Source organism: Notamacropus eugenii, chromosome 2 (genome assembly GCF_028372415.1).
Source record: "Notamacropus eugenii isolate mMacEug1 chromosome 2, mMacEug1.pri_v2, whole genome shotgun sequence".
Taxonomy (NCBI): Eukaryota; Metazoa; Chordata; class Mammalia; order Diprotodontia; family Macropodidae; genus Notamacropus; species Notamacropus eugenii.
Window position 1 is genome coordinate 380,976,867 of NC_092873.1, and position 9,604 is coordinate 380,986,470.

Sequence of the window (9,604 nt, forward strand, 5' to 3'; positions counted from 1 at the left end):
TTAGAAGGACTTTAGGAAAGGTCTGCCTCACTTGGGTAAAAGGGGAGCACAGCCCAGCACAGGCAATGTCCAGGCAAGGCATCAGGAGGCTCTTAGTCACTGCACAGATCAGCAACCAAGGCCTCACTGTCCAGACTCAGCAGGCTATCAGGGAGGCCTCCAGCCCCAGTATAGCAGGCAAACTGCCAGCCCTGGAACCCAGGGCCAACAGGCACAACTAGGTTAGGCCACCCTACCACAGTGGGCAAGCCACCTGCCCCAGAGGCCCTGGTGCAGACCAGACTTGGCCTCCAGGGCCAGGAGATTGTGACAGTGGCCCCTCTACCCCAGAAGCAGAGTTCAACTTTTAAAAATGAGCAAAAAAAAGAAAAAAGAAAAAGAAAAAAAAGAGCCCTAACTATAGAAAGTTGATATGGCATCAGAGAAGATCAAAACACAAACTCAGAAGAGGAGAACAATGTCAAAATGCCTACATGTGAAGCTTCAAAGGGGAATATGAATTGGTCTCAAGCCCAAAAAGTTCTCTTGGAGGAGCTCAAAAAGGATTTTAAGAATCAAGTAAGAGAGATAGAAGAAAAATTCAGAAAAGAAATGAGAGTTGTAAAGGAGAAGTATGAAAAGAGTCATCAGCTTGTAAAAAGAACCATAAAAATTGACTGAAGAAAAGAAATCCTTAAAAAAAAAAGAATTTGCCAAATGAAAAAATAAAATCCACTGAAGAAAATAACTTTTTTAAAAGCAGAATTGGCGAAATGGAAAGGGAGCTATAAAAGCTAAATGAAGAAAATAATTTTTAAAAATTAGTGTTGGGCAGGTGGAAGCAAATGACTTCATGAGACATCAAGAATCAGTCAAACAAAATCAAAAGAATGAATAAAATGGAAGAAAATGTAAACTATCTCATTGGAAAAACAACTGATGTAAAAAATAGATCCAGAGGAGATAATTTAAGAATTATTGTGCTACCTGAACACCATGATCAAAAAAAGAGCCTGGATATCATCTTTCAAGAAATTATTAAGGAAAACTGCCCTGATATCCTAGAACCAGAGGGTAAAATAGTGATTGAAAGAATCCACTGATCTCCTCCTGAAAGAGACCCCAAATTGAAAACTCCAAGGAATATTGTAGTCCAATTCCAGAACTATTTTGTCAAGGAGAAAATATTGCAAGTAGTCAGAAGGAAACAATTCAAACATCAAGGAGCCACAGTCAGGATTTACACAGGATTTAGCAGCTTCTACATTAAAGGATTGGAGGGCTTGAAATGTGATATTCAGGAAGGCAAAGGAGCTTGGATTACAACCAAGAATCAACAATACAGCAAAACTGAGCATAATCTTTCAGGAAAAGCTGGACATTCAATGAAATAGAGAATTTTCAAAATTTCCTAATTAAAAGATCAGAGCTGGACAGAAAATTGGATTTTCAAATATAAGACTCAAGAGAAGAATAAAGGTAAATAGGAAAGAAAAACCCCCCATGATATTCAATAGGGTTAAACTGTTTATATCCCTACATGGGAAGATGATATTTGCAACTCTTAAGAATTGTATCTCTATTATGGCAGTTAGGAGTATACTTAGAAGGTGTGAGTGTAAGTTGACTTTGATGTAATGATCAAAAAAATTAAGGGGTGAAAAAGAGGATTGTATTGAGAGAAGAGGTAAGGGGAAGGCAGAATGGGATAAATTGTATCAAATAAAGAGGCATGAAAAACCTACTACAGTAGAGGGAAAGAAAGGAATGGGTGAACACTGAGCCTTACTACTCTCTTTGGATTTGGCTCAAAGAAGGAATAACAGAAACACTTATTGGGTAAAGAAATCTATCTTACCATACAGGAAAGTAGCAGAGGAAGGGGAAAAGAAAGGGGGGGTGCACTGACAGAAGGGTGGGAAAATTGAGAGAGGCAGTAGTCAAAAGCAAAACCCTTGGTGAGGAGGAACAGGGTGAAAGAAGAGAGGAAAAAATATAAATGGGGAGAAATAGGATGGAGGGAAAAACACAGTAATCATAATTGTAATGTGAATGGGATGAACTCTCCCATAAAACAGAAGCAGATAGCAGAGTTGATTAAAAACCAAAATCTCAAAAATATGTTGTTTAAAAGAAACATATTTGAAGTAGAGAGACACACAAAGAGAAAAGCTAAAAGGTTGGAGCAGAATACATTATGCTTCAGATGAATGAAAAAAAAAGCCAGGGTAGTATTCCTGATCTCAGTCAAAGGAAAAGCAAAAATAGATCCAATAAAAAGAAACAAGGAAGGAAACTACAGCTTACTAAAAGGTACCATAGACAATGAAGTAATATCAATACTAAACATATATGCACCAAGTGTTACAGCATCCAAATTCTTGGAGAAGTTAAGTGGGTTACAGGAAGAAATAGACAGTAAAATTATACTACTGGGGGACTTCAACCTCTTCCTCTCAGAACTCAATAAATCTAACCACAAAATAAACAAGAAAGAAGTTAAGGATGTGAATAGAATTTTAGAAAAGTTAAATATGACAGTCCTCTGGAGAAAAATGAATGGGATAGAAATGAATATGCCTTTTTCTCAGCTGTACATGGCACCTATACAAAAATTGACCATGTGTTAAGGCATAAAAATCTTATAATCAAATGCAGAAAAGCAGAAATACTAAATGTATCCTTTTCAAATCATGATGCAATAAAAAATTATGTGGAATAAAGGGCCATGGAATGATAGATTCAGATTTAATTGGAAACTAAACAATATAACACTAAAGAATGAGTGGGTCAAATCACAAATCATAGAAACAATCAATAATTTCATGAAAGAGAATGACAATGAGACAACATATCAAAATTTATGAGATAACGCCAAAGCAGTACTTAGTGGAAATTTTATATTTCTAAATGCTTACATGAATAAAATAGAGAAAGAGGAGATCAATGAATTAGGCATGCAATTTAAAAAGCTAGAAAAAGAACAAATTAAAAATCAATAATTAAACACCAAATGAGAAATTCTGAAAAACAAGAGAGATGAATAAAATTGAAAGTAAGAAAACTATTGAACTAATAAATAAAACTAATATCTGGTTTTATTAAAAAACAATAAAATATACAAATCTTTGGTTAATTTGATTCAAAAACAGAAAGAAAACCAAATTCCTAGTATCAAAAATGAAAAGGATGAATTCACCACCAATGAAGAGGAAATTAAAGCAATAATTAGGAGCTTTTTGCCCAACTGTATGCCAATAAATCTAACAATCTAAGTGAAATGCATGAATATTTACAAAAACATATATTGCCCAAATTAACAGAAGAGAAAATCAAACACTTAAATAACCCCATTTTAGAAAAAGAAATTTAAAAATTAAATAAAAACATTTTTTTAAAGCTACCAATGAAATTCCTAAGAAAAAACCTCTAGTATCAGATAGATGTATAAGTGAATTATGCCAAACATTTAAAGAAGAATTAATTCCAATACTATATAAACTATTTGGAAAACTAGGCAAAGAAGGAGTCCTACAAATTTCTTTTATGACACAAATGTGTTGTTGATACCTAAACCAGGAAGAAACAAAACAGAGAAAGAAAATTATGGACCAATTTCCCTAATTAATATTGATGCAAAAATTTTTTATAAAATATTAGCAAAGAGATTACAGCAATTTACCATCAAGATAATACACCATTTTATACCAGGTGGGATTTATACCAGGAATAGGAAAACTTTTAGCATAATTGACCATATCAATAACAAAATTAACGGAAAACATATGATTATCTCATTTGATGCAGAAAAAGCTTTTGACAAAATATAGCACCCATTCCTATTAAAAAACATTAGAGAGCATAGGAATAAATGGAGCTTTCCTTAAAATGATAAGTAATATCTATCTAAAACCATCAGCAAATACTGTCCACAATGGAGATAAGCTATAAGCCTTCCCAAAAAGATCAGGGGTGAAACAAGAGTGCCCGTTGTCACCCCTCTAATTCGATATTGTACTAGAAATGTTAGCTTTAGCAATAAGAAAAGAAAAAGAAATTGAAGGATTTAGAAAAGGCAACAAGGAGACACAACCATCACTCTTTGCAGATCATGTGATGGTATACTTAGAAAATCTTAGAGAATCAACTAAAAAACTATTTGAAATTATTAACAACTTTAGCAAAATTACAGGATACAAAACAAACCCACATAAATCATCAGCATTTCCATATATTACCAACAAAGCTCAGCAGCAAGAGACAGAAAGAGAAATTTCATTTAAAATAACTGTAGACAATATAAAATATTTTGGAATCTACTTGCCAAGACAAACAAAATTGTATGAACACAATTACAAAACACTTCACACAAATAAAGTCAGATCTAAACAACTGGAAAAATATCCATTGCTCATGGGTAGGCTGAGCTAATAAAAATGACAATTCTATCTAAATTAAATTACTTATTCAGTGTCATATCAATCAAATTATCAAAAATTATTTTATAGAGCTAGAAAAAATAATAACAAAATTCATCTGGAAGAACAAAAGTTAAATAATATCAAAGGAATTAATGAAAAAAATGCAAGGAAGGGTGGCCTAACTGTACCAGATCTAAAACTATATTACAGAGCAGCAGTCATCAAAACTCTTTGGTACTGGCTAAAAAAATAGAGTAGTAGATAAGTGGAACAGACCAGGCATACAAGACCCAGCAGTTCATGGCTATAATAATGTACTGTTTGGAAAACCAGCTTCTGGGATAAGAACTCACTATTTGACAAAAATTGCTGGAAAAACTGGAAAATAGAAAGGCAGAAACTAGGCAAAGACCAACATCTCACATTACATACCAAGATAAGGTCAAAATGGGTATACTATTTAGATATTAGATTTAGATAAAAGGTGATATCATAAGCAACTTAGGAGAGCAAGGAATAGTTTACCTATAGAAACGGAAAGAATTCATGACCAAACAAGAAACAGAGAACATTACAAAATGCAAAATGGATAATTTGGGTTAAATTAAATTTAAAAGTTTCTGCACAAAGAAAATCAACACAACCAAGATTAGAAGGAAACCAGAGAGGTGGGAAACAATTTTAACAGTGAGTGTATCTAATAAAGGTCTCATTTCTCAAATATATGGAAGCCTTAGTCAAATTTCTAAAAATACAAATAGTCCAATTAATAAATGGTCAAAGATATGAACAGGCAGTTTTCAAACGAAGAAATTAAAGCTACCTATAATCATATGAAAAAATGTTCTAAATCACTATTGATTAGAGAAATACAAATTAAAACAGTTCTGAGGTGCCACCTCACAACTATCATATTGGTTAATATGACAGAAAAGGAAAATAATATATGTTGGAGAAAAGGTGGGAAAATTGGGACACTAGCATAGTTAGTGGAGTTGTGAACTGATCCAATCATTTTGGAGAACATTTTAGAACTTTGCCCAAAGGACAATCAAACTGTGAATACCCTTTGATCCAGCAATACCAGTATTAGGTCTGTATCCCCAAAAAATTATTAAAAAGGGGAAAGGACCCATGTGTGCAAAAATATTTATAGCAGCTTTTTTTTTTTTTTTGCAGTGACAAAGAATTGGAAATTGAGGGAATTCCTATCAATTGGGGAATAGCTGAACAAGTTGTGGCACATGAGTGTAATAGAATATTATTTTAGTATAGGAAATGAGCAGGTAAATTTCAGAAAAACTTGGAAAGACTTACATGAATTAATGCTGAGTGAACTGAGCAGAAGCAGGACAACATTGTACATAGTAACAGTAACACTGTTTGATGATCAACTATGACTAACTAAGCTTTTCTCAGCAATACAATGTTCTAAGACAGGCCAGCACAACATACAGCCTGCAGGTCACTTGCAGCCTGCCAAAGGACTTCAGGAAGCCCTCCAAAAACATAGAGGATGTAAAAGAAAGTAAAGATGCAATGAGTACTTTGCCCTTGCCCTGCTTAACCCACCTTCCACTAGTCACTATTGTGCCTGTCATATAACTTGGTGGGTGGGTGGCTGCCACTGCACCCTCTCTCCTGTTTGTTACATGATCCATGCAAACAACCATCGCATGTCTGCCTCTAGTCTGAGAGAAGTGAGAGTTGTATCTTTTCACTATGTTTTCAGTCATTAATGGCATTGAAAGGGACAAAGTGAGTGTAGCCAAAGGTCAATGCAGCTGACACCAGCTATGCAGCTACCCTCCAAGTTATATAAGTATCTGGCATTCTTTCCAAGGTCAGACACTGTAATGTAAATGAGTCTTAAAGGTCTTCCCCACCCATTGTTGGGCCTGCCCACTAATGGAAGCTTGATTAGGGAGGGCCCACACCTTTTCTTAATTTCAAATGAGGCACTGGTTCTCAAAGGTTGTGATGTCCTCTAGCTCTGAAAAGTGTATAAATACTCTAAGGTGAGGTTTTACTTTGGGGTTTACTCATTGGGAGCATTTGTTTTGCCAGAAGAGACTCTGGGCAGTTGCTAAAGAGCACCCAATTTGAAAACCCAGATACTGGTGCTTCTCTCTCTGGTAACTTTGTATATATGCTCAGATAGTTGGATCTGTCTATTGATCTGTGATGTATGTATTACTCACCCTCAGACAATTGGAAGCCCTGTCTGGGGGTTGATCTTTGTTTCTCTGTATTTTCTCTGAAGTTCAGGGTGCTAACTTTTTCCCCTGAACTAAATGAATGATATATGTGCTTGATTTAAAATGATTGTTGACCCCTCAAAAGTTGTTTTCCTTTTAGAAAAGCAAATGTAAGATCCTGTACAGCAGGTACTCCTGTGTATGTCAGAATCCTTACTGTTATAAATACTCAGTTCAGTATTTCTTTGTATGTGAACAGCTGCTATGGAGATTTTTTGGTTCTAACATTAAAGTTTTTGGGGTGACTCTATAAAATGGGTGAGAAAAAGAAATAGAAGATTGAATCAGTGCATAGAGTATTTAATCTAGAGTGGACAAATAGATACTTGTTTACTTACTTGTGCCTTATTTGCCAAGAAATAGGAGCTGCTTTGAAGAAATACAATCTTCGTCACCATTTCAAATCAAAACAAAAGCATCCAAATTATTGAAAAATCTCAGTGAGGAACAAAGGTTTTTCAAGAAGGTAAACTAAGAAAATGTGGTGGCTACTAGGGTTAATTTTCAAATTTCTAAAGAAATCATTTTAAAATATGATTCCAGAGCATGATAAAACAGATTGCTGACAAGAAGTGTAATATATCCCATAACTAAATGTGAACAGTAAGAAAACCTGAAAAATGTATTAAAACTTGTGCCACTTAGCAAAGTAATTTTTTTTAACATTAGTGTGATTTCATGATAAATAAAAATCTTAAGTAATACCTGTAATTAATTGATGTTATTTGAAATTTCCCCTTTTAAAACATGGTTTATTTGCAAAATAGTATAATCATTAATGATACCTGAAAAGTGAGTCACTACCAATCTATCTGTGGCCCAAAGAAGTTTGATCCCTACCTATTGCCAAGTTGTACACGCCTGATTTAAGACAATCCCAAAAGACTCATGATAGCAAATGCTATCTACATTCAGAGAAGGAATCATGGAATTTGAACATAGATTGAAGCATATTTCACTTTTTGGGGTTTTTTTGTGGCTTTTCCCTTTTGTTCTGTTTCTTCTTCACAACATGACTAATGTGGAAACACATTTCCATGATTTCATGTGTATAACTTATATGAGATTGCTCGCCATCTTGGGGAGGAGAGAGGGAAGGAGAACAATTTGGAACTCAAAATATTATAAAAATGAATGTTGAAAACTATCTTTATGTGTAATTGGAAAATATAAAATGCAATTAAAAAAACAAAACAAAACCCAAATTTGGGTGGAATGAGACCTTCTGGTCACCTAGTTCTTAGCTTTTGTTTCAGTTGGAGCAATAAAGGATCCAGGTTTGCATTACAGCCTTTGCTGCAACATACCACGTGCACACTTTTGCTTTAAAGTGGCCAAGATCCCATTGCAGTAAAACATGCACAGTCTTGTTGCAACAAGTTTGTTGATCTTTGTCTCAGTAGACTACTTGGGACTCAGTTGCAACAAGGTGTCCCTATTACTGTTGCAATCCTTTCCTGACCTTTGTTGCAACAAAGCACAGTGCTGGTGGCAGTAGGACATTCCAATTCTGGTGACAACAAGCTTCTCCCTTTTTCTCCCACTCACTTCTTAAAGAGAAGTTGTAAAACAACAGCAAGGATTCTCATTGGGATAAAACATTACGCTTCTTGCTACAATAATCTTCCTGACCTTAGCTGCAATATGAGATGGCAGTTCTTGTTACAAGAGCATCATCAACATAGTTGCTCTTATTAATGAATGAACTAAATATGTACAGGCCCAGTTATAGTCACAATGCTTCCTGGGTGCTTTTAGTTAGGACAGATGAATAATCAGGGATAGGGAACCTTCGACCTCAAGGCCACATGTGGTCTTCTAGGTCCTTGGGTGCAGCCTTTTGAATGAGTCCAAGTATTACAGAACAAATCCCCTTCATAAAAGGATTTGTTCTGTGAAGTTCTGGATTGAGTCAAAGGGCCCCACTTGAGCACCTCGAGGACTACATGTGACCCCAAAGGTGCAGGTTCCCTACCCTGGGGTTACTATCTTGGAACCAAGTACCAAAAAGAAATGACTCAATTCATTCTGTTCCTAAAACTACTGTTTAGATGTTGAGAACAAAAGGGTCAAGGGTTTGGGGAATCTAGAAAAGAGGAAACTTGGGATAGTAAGAACAAAAAAATTGTAGGTGAGAAAGCAATGTAGGCAAACAGATTTTCTGTTGGAGGGTATATGAAAATATTCCACTAGGTTCTTAGGAAAGAAATGAAGGAGGAAAGTCAGCAGCAGATGGATGATGGTGGCTAATAGGCACAAGGTACTTTTGGACAGTCAAGAGTAGAAGGTATGATGTGGTAGAAAAGATACTAGATGAAAAGTTAGGAAACCTGGTTCTTATCTTGGCTTTAAGTCATGAACTGTGTAAACTTAAGTCATTTTCCTCTCTGACAGAGCTATAAGGAGGCCAAGGTAAATGAGATGCTTGTCTCAGGCATGAAAGTCAAAGAGGCACCGAAAATTATATAAAGCAGGCATCTATGATCCCATGCACAGCATTAGGATGAGGGTACAGTTTTACTTTTTTTGTTACAGATACAAAATTAGCTAGTTACCATGCTGTTCTCTGGACCTTTGTTTCCTAATTTTGATCTGGGAGTGGGAGGGCAAGAGGAGGAAGAGGGTTGACAAATTATCTCTAAGCTACTTTTCATGTTATGAAAAGAGAGGTTGACAAAATTGAAAGAAAATTATTGAACTAATAAATAAAACTAAGTGTTGATCTTAGGGGAAAAAACCCCCACAATAAAATAGATAAGCCTTTGGTTAATTTGATTTATGAAAAGAAAGAAGAAAACCAAATTACCGGTATCAAAAATGAAAAGGGTGAATTCATCACCAATGAAGAGATAATTAAAACAATAATTAGGAACTTTTTTGCCCAACTGTATGTCAATGAATTTGATAATCTAAGTAAAATGGATGAATATTTACAAAAATATCAAT